This window comes from Homalodisca vitripennis, chromosome 1, assembly GCF_021130785.1.
Source record: "Homalodisca vitripennis isolate AUS2020 chromosome 1, UT_GWSS_2.1, whole genome shotgun sequence".
NCBI classification, from domain to species: domain Eukaryota; kingdom Metazoa; phylum Arthropoda; class Insecta; order Hemiptera; family Cicadellidae; genus Homalodisca; species Homalodisca vitripennis.
In genome coordinates this window covers 21,035,072-21,051,004 of record NC_060207.1, presented here as the reverse complement: position 1 = coordinate 21,051,004, position 15,933 = coordinate 21,035,072, and positions in this window count along the sequence as shown.

Sequence of the window (15,933 nt, the reverse complement as noted above, 5' to 3'; positions counted from 1 at the left end):
ATTACGTAAATAACACAATAAAGCCATAAGGGCTAAAATGCTTATCTTATTTTAATTCTTTAGATTTTTTAGAATTATTCCAACTTTAAAAAATACGGTAAAAATACGTTTTTAACCTTATACATTACAAAATACATCGTAAAAGCCTATTTCATATATTATCGGCACTAGTTGTTATAAACTAGTACTGTAGTAAAATGTTCCAAATTGTGCAAGTATAACTTTATACGCGTAATATAAAAGTACATTTATTTATCTTACACAACACACGCCCGCGTGTGCATGGGTTCTGTCTTCGTTTTATTTATTCTTACATATTATATTTCTTTCAATATTGTTTTTTGTATTTAGTTCTGTAATAAGATAGTTGGCCTATAAAAAGATGAAATTAAATATAGAAAAACACTTGTTTTACGTTGGACGATGTGCTTAGTTTTGATTTCATAAGTTAAGCCGTAACCAAAATAACACTAAATGGCTTATATAATGAATTTTAAATATAAATCGTTCTCCCCGTCTTAAATTAGTATCACTAGTATGTACCATCTAATTAAGAAACTGACTAATTTACTTCCATGTCATATTCAAAGATGGTAAGTAAATTTTATAATTAACTGATAATTTGACTACGGAGCATAGGTTAAACTGTTTCAAACCTAATTCAATGTGAAAATATGGTAAAAATAGTAAAAAATAAGTGTAAAAAACACTTTGCTAAACATGTGTTCAAATGTTATTCACAATCTTCAAAATGTATAATATCTTATTTTGAGAGGTCCAACGTCCACCAAAATATTCGAACAAAGTTATGAATAACAATAAATTCACGTGGGCAGTTGTGGTTAACCAGTTTAGAGTACCATGAATTACCACAACATGACACTTTGAGTGTCTGACCGCAGTCTGGAGATATATCACTTCCACCCACACAACAAACTCACTTCCACTCCGCGACCGCAAACTGTCCACAGACAATCCGATCCTCTAACTAACATCGTCTCGTGGTTACCAGAATTATTAACTTTGCATTCATTAAAATTGATTTTTTTTTTAAATACGATAAGACTATTCGTGACTTCTAAGAGGTGGGAGCACAATAAATAATATAACATATGCCCGGCAGTTTAGTGCCAAAATAAATTAATTAATATTATCTGCTTCTTGTATACATATACAATTACTAGCATATACCCGTGGCTTCGCCCGCAACTTCTAAGCAACATTCCAAAGTTCATAGCTTTCTTAGTAAAAGCACTTGTGATGTAATATGATAGAGTCCTATGACATAAAAAAATGAAATTAGTCATATATAATGAAACAGGTACCCATTTCATTGCCCATAATTAAGAGGACCAGAGGTTAAGTAAAATATTACGAGTAATTCTTATGTCAGGTTTTGCACTTCTAGTTCAAATTAATTATATTTCCAATGAAAAATTAGAGTTTGCTATTTGGCACTGAGTAACTATATAAATAGGCCTTCATATAATTTTGTAAATGGGTTGGATTCAAAACATTACAGTTTACTAAATTGTATAGATATAGATATTGATATTGAAAATGAGCAACTAGAAATAACATCAATAATACTAACACATTTCAATACTTACATTATGACAGTTGTAATCCATATATACAGACGATACATGATACAGTAAAGTACATGTTTTTGCTTCCCCATTCATGTTCGAAATATCATACTATTTCCTGGGTACAGTCTAGGAATTATAACAGTATTTATTATATACCTAATAAGTATCGTATATCTCATCAGTAAGAAATGGTGTGATGATCCCTTGACAATTTTCTGTCATAAATATTGCAATAGTGTTTCGTGTATTGCTTTGTGACTTCACTTGCTATAATCACAGGCTCAATGCACTCGCTTGTTTTCTCAATTGCAACGTTTTCCTACTTTCCTCAAACGGTTACTATGTTTTTTTGTAGTCGACTTCACTAAATTAAAGCTGTTCTCGAACTAGATTTATACGCATGATCTGAAGTTTGAACCCAGAACCGAACTTTACTTTATTTCCGATAAGGCTGAGATGCATATTTGTTACCATATGAAAATAATGTGCCCAAAATAGGATTCTAACCCAGACCTTTGGGGTGATAAGCTGTGACCGACCTTTAAAATCCAGAATTAACGTCCTGTTAATCAGGTATTTCACGATTTCGCTCGCTGTTTATCGTTTGCTCGATGTCGTTGCAACGAGTAAACGATTCTTGGTCACGTAATGAGAAATTTCAAACATTAATCGAGACATATCAGCAATTAGAAACCCATGGACTACCTGAACAGACGAACTCGAGTATGGTTTTACCATAACACATACACAATACTCGCTAACGGCGCAGTGTAGCGAGTACAGTGTAACCGAGCCAAGCATCTTCGAGCGTAGCTGTTCCTTGGATGGGTGACCGCTGAGCGATCCTGTCTCTCCAAGCAACCTGCCTGTCCGGCTTTTTGTGGTTCAGCATTAGTCCCTAGGTTAGTGTCAGGGAAGGCTTGTTAGCCCTGGCTTAGCCTGATGAAATAAGACATCCTTTACCTCTTACCTTTACATATCATTCACATTAAAAAAATAAATTAATCCATAAATTCGGTCAAACAAAACGTCAGTCACCATATAAAACAAATAAATAAAAAAACTAGAGTAGTATTATAAACATACAACACGATTCCTAAGGAATAGGAATTTCATTGGGCCTGTGGGTCTTGCTGTAAACTAAGTTAAATATGGATGAGATACCTTTAAATAAACTGCTATAGTTATTATTTTATACTGTTTAGTTTATTTAACCATAATTACTATAGGTTTCAAAATGAATCTGGTGAATTACTGTACCTACTTGTATCTAGTTGTTTGTTGTTATTACAAATAATGTTGTGGAAAATAAAACATCAATGGTAACAAAAAAGTTTTTAACAGGAAAACAGTACAGAGGTATATTAAGTCTATAACCGAAATAAATATTAAAGTTTAAGAATTCACAATCAGCGACTAATACATTAAGAATATTGGGCGCGACGTCAATAATTTTTACTTCAGTCAAATTTACAGTATTAAATTAGACATAAAATAACCATAAAAGTTATGACCCTGAATTATTTAGTATCAACTCTGACTCACTTGCAAGACAGTTTTGCATATGTAATGCGAGAGTCAAGGTGCTCCGATTCAAGTGAGTGAGTCACGGCCTGAAGTGGCGGTGAAGTATGTGACACTCTAGCTGATTGTCTGTCATCGTCAGTTAGTTGTATAAGATTGATATCTTCCAGATTGGCTGGATTTGTTTCTAGTTCGGCGTTGGTTACAAAAGCCGCAAGTGTTATAATCAAATTACTCCACTCACGTAGAGTATATGAGTGTTAGTGATTTCAACACTCACTTGACACGTGATTTTGTACACGTAATGGATGATAACATTACATCTTTACAAATTAATACTCAGCCGTACTAGTAACGTAACCAAAGACCACGAACCATCCCCTCCTGCTGAGGTACTGTCTGCGGATAAACAAATTAACCAAAGGTTTAGCAATCAAACATAACCTAACCTAAACAGTGGCCAGTCAGCTGATTTGTACTTGGCACGATTCATAATCGTGATTCTCTGTGATACTCCTGTTGTTATTTCAATGTTATTTATTCTGTTAATTAAAATATATTTCTTACTATGTTATGATATTTATTAATTGACTAATGTAGTTCTGGTCAATATCGGTCATAATGTGTAACGTATTATACATTGTCGCATTGTAGGCATACCCGTACATATTCTGCATACCCGTGGGACTATTTTTTTATCTAATTACTCCACAATTGTCACACAATCTGAGACTGTCGTTTTATTAATTTTATTGCAATTCTTCTTATTAATATTATCTTCCTTTTAGGTATTATACGTTGCATATTTTCGTAGATATTGAAAAAGTTCTAGTACACTATTTGTATTGTGCATGTATGGTTTGATGTATACTACAATATATGCATGAAAATTTCGTTCAGCCCACGAACTTAGGTTAGGTTGTGCTGGGTAGGATAAAATTCACGTGCTCATCTACTCATTATGTACAACTATGGTGAAAAATACATTTGATGTTATTACTATTTGTGCTTGTGAATGAACTCCTGGTAACACGCCTCTTTGAAAATGCTGGCTACGGCCCTGTGTTCTACGGGAGGCCCCTAGATAACCTAAGGTCGAGGGAGGCGAGGGGTGGCCACATTGCAAAGCATCCGTGTTTTCCATATAGAACGAGTATTTAAACAGCGAATGTTGCTAAAAGATTATTCGACCCCATGTGTCCTAATGGATTGTCTGATCTTCAAAACCGCCTTCCATTGCAGAGTGTACGCTTTCCAGTTACAGCGGAGAAGCTGAAAACACTAAATTGTGAGGTTTTCTAATAACCCCACTTATTACTATTGCAAATCAAGGACAGGCACGCTTTTTCGATTTATAAATTTGAAATCAAATTTTGTTCAAAATTTTTGCAACTGCGTTCGGTAATTCATAAAGAAATACTAATAGGAGAATTTTTTATGTATGGTTTGGTATTTACTAGTTGTTAACTGGGACGTAGTAGACTTTGTATGGACTAGGCCCTCAGTAACATACATTTCCGATTTACATGATTACGGGTGTATTTAAAAAAGAAATTGAAGTACTTGTTTTTCCCTCATACTTTTTTTTTAACTTTTGTTCAGCCTCCGTCTGAAATGCTAAGTAATGAAGTGAAAATAATATTTTAGATTTTGTACGACGACGGAGCTTCTGCCTAAAATAACCCACTTGTTCTCGGTTTCTTCTGCGTTATAGACTGTACAAGACTAAATTATTAACAAAAATATAGATTTTGCGATCTCGAATGTATGTAACCTCTAGCTACTCTTTGCTGGCGGTTTATCCAAATTAACTTTTTTAACGTTTCTTGATTATTACAACATCCTTACAAATATTACTTTTACCCAATTTTTATGTAAAAAATGTGTAAATTAGATACGATTTTGGTGGAACTGTATTACATTCCAAGTAAAAATCAATAAATAAATTATTTAATAACATGATCTACTTTTAGTTTTTCGACAAATGTGAACAAAATTGACGCGGTCGGCGTTCAGTTTAGTGAGATTTGAACCGGTTTCGTTAAAACGTGCCCGATTTTGATTGGGCCTGATCAAAGATTTCGTTAGGTTTTTGGTTATGATCATTCCAAAACACCTAAGTGAAACAATTAAATAGCTTCAAATTTACATTAGTAATTTACAAACAAGTGTAGTGTGAGGAATTTATGGAACGAGTCATCTAATTCTTATTTATTACTATACCAGGTTTGTTGGCCCAAAATGTCATTACATTTTGTTGAATTATGTTTGGTATCTTGCAGTACCGGTTTTCGCTGTTAATCTATAATTTTTTATCAGTTTGTGCTTTAGCGTACACCTGCACATAATTAATTGCTAACCAATTAAAAAGTCAGAGACAGGTTATGGTCCCGCCTGTAGCAATCTTTTGGAGAAGACTAACGACCAACAGGCCGAGGCTGACCCGAGTACTGCACAACGGCGTCATAGTTGGCGGCAAACTTGTTATTCCGTCCCGAGTGTAATGCGTTTCGCGGTCATATAAATCCATCTGTAGCAGGGCCCCGGGTCGACCGGTCCAGTTCCTCCGTTCCCGTGCCGCTCGCACTGGTAATTGTCCGTTTGTTCCGTTAATAGGCCAGCTGATCGGTATCGCGTATCGTATTGCTCGCAGCTGACCAGGCCCACTCACAAACCACAGTGCGCCTAATCGTTACCAGCTACAACGACCAAGCACATGTCTCTCTTGTTCTAGTAAATTATACTTATACATTTTAATGGGTACTGGTTTAGTTCTACACCATTCTATTAGCTCTTGGGGCTTGTCTGTCTAGCCCTCCCACAGTCCCACAGCAGCAACCCAGGTTATACACAGGCCAGCTATTCTAGAAAGGGTCTTCTAATAGGATGATTGAGGTTATTTTTAGTAAAACGTTCGGTTGAACGAACATTTCGGCTTTTACGGTTAAACTATGTTGTGGTAAGCAAAAACACCAATGTAGTACACATTTTGCAGTTTTGTTTTCTGGATTGACATTCCATGTATTGATTGATTGCCATCTACAAGGGACTTCCTGTGTGGGTAACGAATTTCCAGTTAGTCATATCAGAGAGACTTTTTAGGACTTTATTGAATGGACAATGAAATTATCGTACACAAATCCAAATAGAATAGTTCAGACATTTATTGGTTTGATTAAAAGAAAGTGATATGAGTAGTCCAACCCGAAAAAAAAACAGAGTTACAATACGATGGTTTGGCTATTGCTTATTCATATGAATGCTATTATACTGGATTCACCTAGTGTTGAGGGTAACACGCAACACCCCAGCCGTGGGCATTCTGGTTCACTTGCGGTCAACAGCAGCACCAACTCAATTGCGTGTGCCCTTATATTGTTATAAAATGTTTCATCACTATTTCCACTCTATAAAGAAGAAAATGTTTGATACCTAATCAAATGATAATTATATTTAAGCCTTTTTTGTGAGATCTAGGTTACCCAAAATGCATAACCGACAATATTGTATTTATTTATTTCAATGGCCAACACCAATTTCCACAGATAATGTATAAAACACATTCCAAAAATTATACATAAATCTATTTGGAGGTAATTAAAAACTAATGTTTTTAGATGCAAGTTGTCTCTTTTACTTCCAAAAACAGTTTTATAAATACACCGTTGCTCAGCCCATTTTCTTCATGTGAAAACATATTTGTACTGTTTTTACAGATTTTGTTTACTTATATCCATTACTGATCCATTTGATCCATTATTAGTCTTACAAAAGACATTTAGCAAATACATAGGGAAAATAAGCTGAACCACGGTTTATTATTTATGGTTTGAAAATGAATAAAAACAAAACTACGTTTGAATCTAAAAATTATTTTCTTAAAGCTTTAAAATTATGTGCAACATACCATAGCTATTTTATAACATTATTTGCACAAAAATACGAATTTTTCAAACAGTTTAAATAGGTATATGTTAGACATTTTGTTGGAACATTTTATTTCACTCTAAATTATTAATGTCCATTGGTTTTTTTTACTCTTTGTGAAAAAAGAAAGAGTATTTTTTAGCTTTAACCTTTAAATCACATATCTGAAAAATTACATTTAATGTATACTTTTATCTTTGCCAATAGGCTATGTAACGTAACAAGCTTTATAAGGGTGAAGTAGAATATTGCTATGTTTACATTTGAAGTTTTATAAATTTATGGTGAATCCGGTATTGCAGATATTTTTACTGCATTTATGCACATAGGCGTATCTAGGATGACCTAATGGGGGAGAGGAGGTTACCAATACTGGGAAATCTTGGAAGTCAGCTACCTCCCAGTTAATTAAGCTGTGGCCCCAGGGTACTCCTCTGGAATATGTTTTAAGTGCTATAATATTCAAAATTGCAACTTCACCAGCTTTCAAAGAGCATATTACTATTATTTTGTGTCCCACATAATGGTTATAACTTAAGTAAAAATAGTTGAAAATAGACATAGATAAGATATAAAAATAAAAAAAGGAAGTTAGTTTAAGGGGATTTACAGAGGGTCTTGAAAGTTGCTGTATCCTAAAGAACTACAAGTCACATCCTCTTTTTAACCATGTGTTTATAGACTATATTGGACTTCCTGAATATATGTAATTTACATGAGAATGGGGTTGTATTTTTACTATTTAAATAATATGTACTGTACTACAATGTATTACAATTTCAAACCATGCCATCCATGATAAAAAAGGATTGGCATTTAAGCCAATATAAATAGCCTGATTTACCATTTAATGTTATTTTTTGTTAGGTGTAATACGTGTTTTATATTGATATCTTATCTTGTTATCTGGTTTAAAAAAATTAATATTAATATTTAATTTATATTTATATTATTATAATTACTATATATACATATATATATATATATATATATATATATATATATATATTATATATTTAAAATTAATATTTAATTTTAGCGTTTTTGACCATTACAGTAAATTTATTGTATATAAGGTATATTATTGTAATTGGACCTTTGTCGTAATGTAACATGTCAACAGCAATAAAAGATAAATAACTTATTGATTGATAGATATATTTTATAACACATAAAATAGGTAATCGTGTTTTTTTTTTAATAACCGAGCGGTTGACGTCCAAGTAAAGACGCGTCAAACCCGCAACGCGGGCGGTGATGATCGAACATAGGCATGAAATATACAAACTTCTATTTAAATATTTACAAAGCACGATATTTTTTACTTTGGTTATTTAATTTCAGGACTTTCATACACAAAATACGGCACAAACACATGCCAGTGATCGGAAAATAAATTTTGTTACAATGAACGAATTCAGGGTACACAAATATAAATGTACAAAAATCAATCTATTTTGTTTGGAGATTTTCATGTTTTATTACTTCTCACAACAAAGAATCTAATACCATATTAGACCAACTATTACAGGCATCAAACTGAGATCTGGCAGAGGAGGCACGTTATTGATATAATTTTTGAAAACATCTTTCATATAATAAATTTTTTAACTCTCCAATCTCACATGTCGGACCATGAATCCTTTTTATATAGCGGTTTCTGAGTAGCAAGTATGCTGAACCTAAATTGTTTTTATTAAGAAAACCAAATAAAGATTTCGGAAAATATTGGAACAAGAATACTGGAAAAGTGTTTTCAATAAAAGAGGCGTTGAAAAAACATTTCAACAGAGTAGGGCCTATTCCCTTTAATTTACAAAAACATATTAGTTTATAACAAGAAAAATTTGTTAAATTATACAATTTCAAATAATAGACAAAAATTTAAATATTTTACAGACAAATCGCCCACGATAATTGAAGAATAATCATAAATTAAAGAAGTTTGAACATAAAAACTTGTTGCCAGAATAAAATCCGAACATGCCACGGATTCGATTGTTGCCAATCACAAAACTTTGAGGATAACCTAGAAAATTATCAAAAGTTAAAAATTACCATCTTTGTCATCTAAACATGAATTGAACCAATGGGATATCATACACAATCTGTAAATGTGGATTCATTTCTCTAAAACATAGTATTACGACTAATTCTTTACTTGTCTTCTTTACTCGTCGAAGAATATGATTTGACTTTCTTGTTTAACTCCTCTATAACTCAAGAATGTTTTCACAACAGAGTTTAAGATTATTAAAGCTATCCCCATTCTAAAAACATATACATTTTAATCCTGATAGCTTCAGTATAATATCGAGTACTTAAACTTTTTTAAAAAGATTTCATAAACTGGCATATTCTTGCATAACGTATAATATAATGTGCATTATTACGTTACAGTATTCTATTTTAGTTCATTATTGAACTACACTTTTTTCTCGTACCCGATCATATAACAAGCCCATCTCAATTTGGTTTTCATCATCTCCCCACAACTTACGATGTTTCTTTATTTATCGAAAAGCTGTGGCATCCGTCAAATGAGTCAAAAAAGTTTAAATGAGCAAAATTTGAGTTTCTTTTTTTAAGGAAATAAAGCTTTTAATGTTGTTGACCACGGCCTTACAGGATTTATTAAGATGGCACATCATATTTGAGTGAAGACTGAGATATGGTATTTGTTTTCCTCGGAATTTCAAAAGAACGTTTGTTGTCCATGGTCTTTCGGAGAGTTTGGGTTCTTGGACAACGAAAGAGTTGTAGAGGATTGTTTTCGGCCAGATAGTGTATTAATACTCCGAATCACAGTTAGATCATTTTGGTAGAAATATATCGAGAAGTGTGACAGTAACAGCGAATGAAATACGATTTTTAAATAATACAATCCCAAAACTAGAGGAGTACTTTTATTTTCCCGTTACTACCAACATTGTCGGCACTAGTTATTAACAAAAGTCACTAATGCACTACTACCGTCAACAACAACAACAGAAATAAGCATGATGTTAGGGACCCGGAACGCCTATCTTCGTAATGTTAATATAAGGAACATTTTCTCAAAAACTGTATGTAGTACAGACTTGAATTTTTTATCACTGATTAAGTAACTCTTGATACATATGTTGAGTTTTTTGTAGGTGTGTATGTGCTAGCATAACTGAGAAAAAATTATTTCATAATATCGCTTTTGAAAATTACTTTTTTTGTATTATATTTTTTGAAATACACAAATATTAACTATATCCAGTGAAAAAAACTCAGTATATGTATCATAGCAACCTACACATTGTGTAAAAATTTTAAATTAATATCTGCAATAGTTTATGAGATAATGTTCCTTTTATGTAAAAAAATTAAATTTTCGGAAAACGGCAATAAACTGAAAATACGTATTTTATTCATTACCTTAATACATTCCAGTCATATAAGCTGGTGTTTCTTCTTCATCTTGTCCAAGTTTTCTTTTATTTAGCTTGTTCTTCCTTCTAGCTTGCCTAACAAAGTCTGACACTGCTTTTTCAGCACTTCGGATACGTTCAGAGTCCAATAATTTCAACGCGGTTATTGTGCGAATACCTGGTTGAAGACCCATTTCATGTAGGACTCTGCATTTTGTAATGGTCCATCATTGTAACTGGAAACTGCTTCATACACTCCAAATTCAAGAGTTTTTAGAGTAAAAACATTATTTTTTTGAATCCTAGCCCATATGACACTATTGACACTCTCGTTGACATTTTGCGTCTTACCATGTAAACATTTTTTTAGTAGGTTTTGGTCTACGAGTGCCCTGAAGGTTAGCTTTATTGCAGCCATTGTAGCCTCTGGTATAGCAGTATGCCATTAATGTTTATTATTAAGCATTATTAATAGTGTACACAGGCAATAATTTGAAGCGCACCCTTATATTTGAGCAAAACGTCTTGTGCAAACATATTTTAACTAATTATTGTGAGGTAAATATGTTATTATAATTAGAAGTATTATATATCAATGAACTCAGAATGAGCCATATTTTAATAAAAAAATATAAAATAACAATTGAAAAAAAAAATCATTTTTTTGGGTTTCCGGGTCCCCTTATTTCAAATTAGCCGCTCAAAGCGAAGATCGTAGGCGTTCATTACCATTACTCGCCGTTTCTCCCGCTCAAAGCGCGTGAAGTGTGCGAATGGGGCTCTTCTATTGTATTTCTCAACTCCTACTACCTGCAAATGGACTGATTATTCCGAAAAAATCCTAGGTGCAAGTTTTGTGTTGCACTACCTGTCAGTTGTTATAGATAAAACAACAAAACAAACAAAAACGAAACTGAACTATTAGCATGGTTCGACTACGAGTATACTTTCAGATTAACACAAGTTAAAATGAACCTCGAATATTTTAATCAATGGCCCCCCTCCATTAATAAAAATACAACCCCGAAGCACCCCCTGCATACTCCTATGTTTACGCATGATTGGGGAAAGTATAGGCTAAATGTATAAAATCGTTTCCCCTCAAACTACTCGTATCGTGCCCACAATCAATTTGAGATACCTCATGTGAAAACCAGGTGACCTATGACCTCACCCACATCTGGCACACCCACTGCGGGGGTACGTCACGCACAGAATCCATTTACAATGCATGAGACACGCCGAGACTTGCCCTGGACCCGGTAATGTTATGCGCGGTGCGATGCACTGTTGGGCTGCATGCATGATTACTGTGCTGTGCTGTGTAGATCAGATATCGCCTTGGATACTGTCACTGCCTCTGGTATTTCGGCCAAAAACTCGGATCGGAATGCTGTAGGTCATTGGGTGTCACATGAATGTCTATGGCGAGTTAAGTGCTTGCTATTTCAAACGTCTTAACTGGCAGCTCATCGTAGACTTGAGCATCAGTTTACCACAGTGGAATGCCAAGATGGGTGGTTCGTACTCGTATCATTAATAACTGGAGGACACCCCTGTTCAATTCGTGGGTCAGTCCCGGTTCAAGAACACAACAAACAATTTGAATGTATCATGTGCACAATTGAGGAAATGAGAATACCTCTTCACCTAGATTACATTATATTTTGTAATTTAGGTGCCCCTGACGTCGAAACAACGTAAATAGTTTATTTTATCTTCGTCGTAGACATTTTTTTGGATCTCTTCAGATCTCTAGATTTCAGGAGTCGTCTGTGACAGCGTCAGATTCCAGATGCTACACTAAGAAGAAGGTGAGCTGGAGCTAAACTCAATATTCTCATAGAATCAACATTCCCACCATAGCTTGTGTAGATAACAAGAAACTTGCAAGGTACATGATCGGTTAACTCACGTACAGAGACCGTGTCAAAGGATTTTCCTTCTTGTAGTTTTAGAGGGGCTAGTTCGGTTACTCCACATCCACAACTACTGTTTCTGTTGCATCTTTTTTTCTTCATGAGCATCTGAACTTTTAAGTCGTCACTCCATTTTCGTTTGACTTTGGTTAAATACTACCAGCCTTAGAGTTCGTGGTCTTTGCATTGACATTTAACGTGTACTTTCCTACTTGTCTATTGTTTTGTTTACGCTATGATAAGTAGTGTAAGTTACATGCAAAGTCTTCAAAAGACAACACTAGAAGTCTGCACATACCATGGCCAACCTGAGAAAAAGATCAGTTTGTAGGTCTCAAGTGTTTGTCCACTTTGTTATTGATGTACTGTACATAAAATGGCAAAAGTTCACAAAGTTCTATGTTGTCCCCATTGTCACTATACAATAATCTTTGAATAGCCTTTGAGACTCAGTCGGAAGAAGTAGGGAGATTTTGTGACAACTGAAATATTATACATTTATTCCCATGGGATTTTACATGTAATTAATATCTCAAAACCGTCAGATATACAATAAAAGTTTTTTTTTAAGTTTAGGAAATGTTATCATTCCAAAACAGTTTTTGTTTTTTCTCTGTTTATAAATAACGGACTTGTGAATTTTGATAGAGTTTTAACGGCCGCCAAATTGAAACGAAATTACGTATCAAGCTGACCAACGAATATTTAATTGTTGAGAACTGATTGATCTTATAATATTTAATTATAAGATCAATTTTTGTGAAAAGTTTGAGCCTTTTTTAGGGACAGTCATCGATTATATATAAACTTTCTATATATAAATTGTATTAACAAAATACCACCTTGACCTGATAAAAATACAACATATTAAAATAAAGCACTTGGAGCAAGCTCATCAAATTATGTTGAAGACAAAAAGTCCTGTTGAACTAAATTTAAGATAATATTGTAAATAGTTTTTATAGATCCAAAATTTTTCAAAAATTACTAGTATCATTCCATCCTTTACAAAAATCTATTCCACCAAGATTTATTAGAAACAAACAAAATAACATTAGCTGGACTTTATCAAATGTTATGCACTGTGTTTACGTTTGTGTTTTCTTGATTCTTGTTTACTTTTTATTATTTTGTTCTAACGTGTTAATTTATTTTTTAACTCCTTATGACGGGGTTCTTAAATCCCCCGAAATATAGAAGTGAAACATTTTCTATTCTTCTATTACAAACAGTGATTACTATGTACATAAACTTTTGTACGATGGGGTGGTTTTGGACTACGGGGATCATGCTCGGTAAAGTTACGCAGACATTTTCGAGAAGTGCTATCATAAGAATAATATTGTAATAGGATGATTTTGTATACATCTGCCTAAAAAGAAGAACCCATTTGATGTTTTTTTTGTCCTGCATTCAATAACTCGTTTATTCAACTAAAGTAACACATTTACATGCATTCGTCATGTCAGATAACTACTAACAACAGATTACAATTTTCAATAAAATAACTAAAACAACTTGAATTCTTAAGATATTAAAAACTACCAGATTGTCCAATTAGCCGCCAGTCAGAAATTTACGGACGCTGTAAAATTATTTTTTCAAGGAAAAATAACTTAAGCCTTTTTCTAAATTTTAAGTGGTTTGACTCTGTTTTGAGGTGCATAGGGAGTTTGTTAAAAACTTATTAAATACTAATTGCATTGTAACGGAGATTTTTTATGGAAGAAAGCTGTGTGATGTGCAGGGACTTGAAGGTTGTTAGAAATTCTTAAATTATACTGATGGTTACGAGGAATTTTGAAATGTTCAATGTATTGAGTTAGAAAAGATAAAGTTTCGTACATATAAAGACATGGAAAAGTAAAAGTATTGAAAGACTTAAAAATCGGTTTTCAAGATTGACGTCTGTTAATTGAAAAAATTACTCTGATTGCTCTTTTTTGTAGGCGGAACAGAAACAGTGTTCTTTTGTTCTCACACCACCATATGGGCAGAGCATAGATGAGATGCGGGTAAATGAGTTCGTAATATGCAGAAAGAAGAACATCAGAGTTAGATGATTTTGCTAAGGTGCGAATGGTAAATATTCCTGAGCTCACTTTGTTGGATACATTTTCAATATTTGAATCGTTATATATTTTTACATGTACGGTTTTTGTGATTACTAATGACTACAAATTGTGTGCTTTCTCATGGTCCCTGTCAATCAGCTCACTGGACTATTTCAGACTATGGCAAGTGTGGGGAGCGGGGTAACCCTGAACACGGAAGGATGAGGGTGATTCTGCAGCGACCTGCCGGTATTATGGCGGGGTACACCTGCGAGCCAGACTACCTCCGTGTGGGCAGTGTTTACAGCTTCTGTATACAAGGCACTTGGACAACCCCTCTGCCCAAGTGCGTCAAGAGACCCACAGGTAAGGGTAGAGGGGCTGTAACACTGTATTACATTATATTAAAGTATCATGGAAACAAGGCAGAATTAGAATGTTACTCACTCGTAAGTTCAGCTCCAGTTCACCTTCCTCTTATTGCAGCGCCTTAAGTCTAACGCAGTGACAGATTTGACTCCTGGAGCCTGAAATCAACATCCATCTGAAGAAAACCAATACAGTCGACGACGAAGAAGCTCAAAACGAACTCTCTACATCGTTTCGACATCAGAGACATCTGGACTACAAATAAATGTAATCAAGATGAAGTGGTGTTCTCGTTGTCTCATCAGGTAGACTACACAATTGAGCGCACTACGATGTTGACTGAGACAATCCAAAACACGGTGGAACAACCGAATCTTTTACAGTTCCTTTCGAGCTTCTCCGTCGCCGACTGTATTGGTTTTCTTCAGATGGATGTTAATTTCCGAATCCAGGAGTCAAATCTGTCACAGCGTTAGACTTTCAGTCGCTGCACCAAGTGGAAGGTGAACTGGAGCTAAACTTAACATTCATTGAATCAACGTAAAAAAAACACAAGGAAAAAACATTGAGTTGCCAACTGCATGTATATTTTGTTTAATGTATTGCATTATATTGTAATAATAAGTCACACGTGCTTCCAAGCACCTGACTCTGTAAATTTATGTAAATTTTTGAAATAAAGGTTTTTGTAAACTCTCTGTTGTAAACCTTTCCCACAATTGCTCTACGTTATGTGAAGGCTGAATTTCCATAAAAGTTTAATCCTGAAAGTACCTTACTGTTCAAAAATACACCTATATAACATTTTAACTCTAAGATCAAGAACCTCAAATTGTCTAGTATTAGGCTTTGTTACTCTTGCCAATCTGAAGGGTTTAGTATAATTAATTGCTTGTTATATATTAATGCAGATAAGGATTTAAAACGTTTGGCACGTTTGGACAGGTGCCGGTGCACGAGAGGTAAATGATGAGGCAGATCAGAACCCAGGCGTGCTGGTCAGGTAAGTTCGTTATCACAACCGCTGTGGCTCATTTTATGTAATCAATTCCTTACAGTCGTAAATTTTACTAGATTATTTTTTATTACTTATAAACCCATAGAAATACACACTAATACTATGGAAATTATTTATTATGGGTTGGAATTG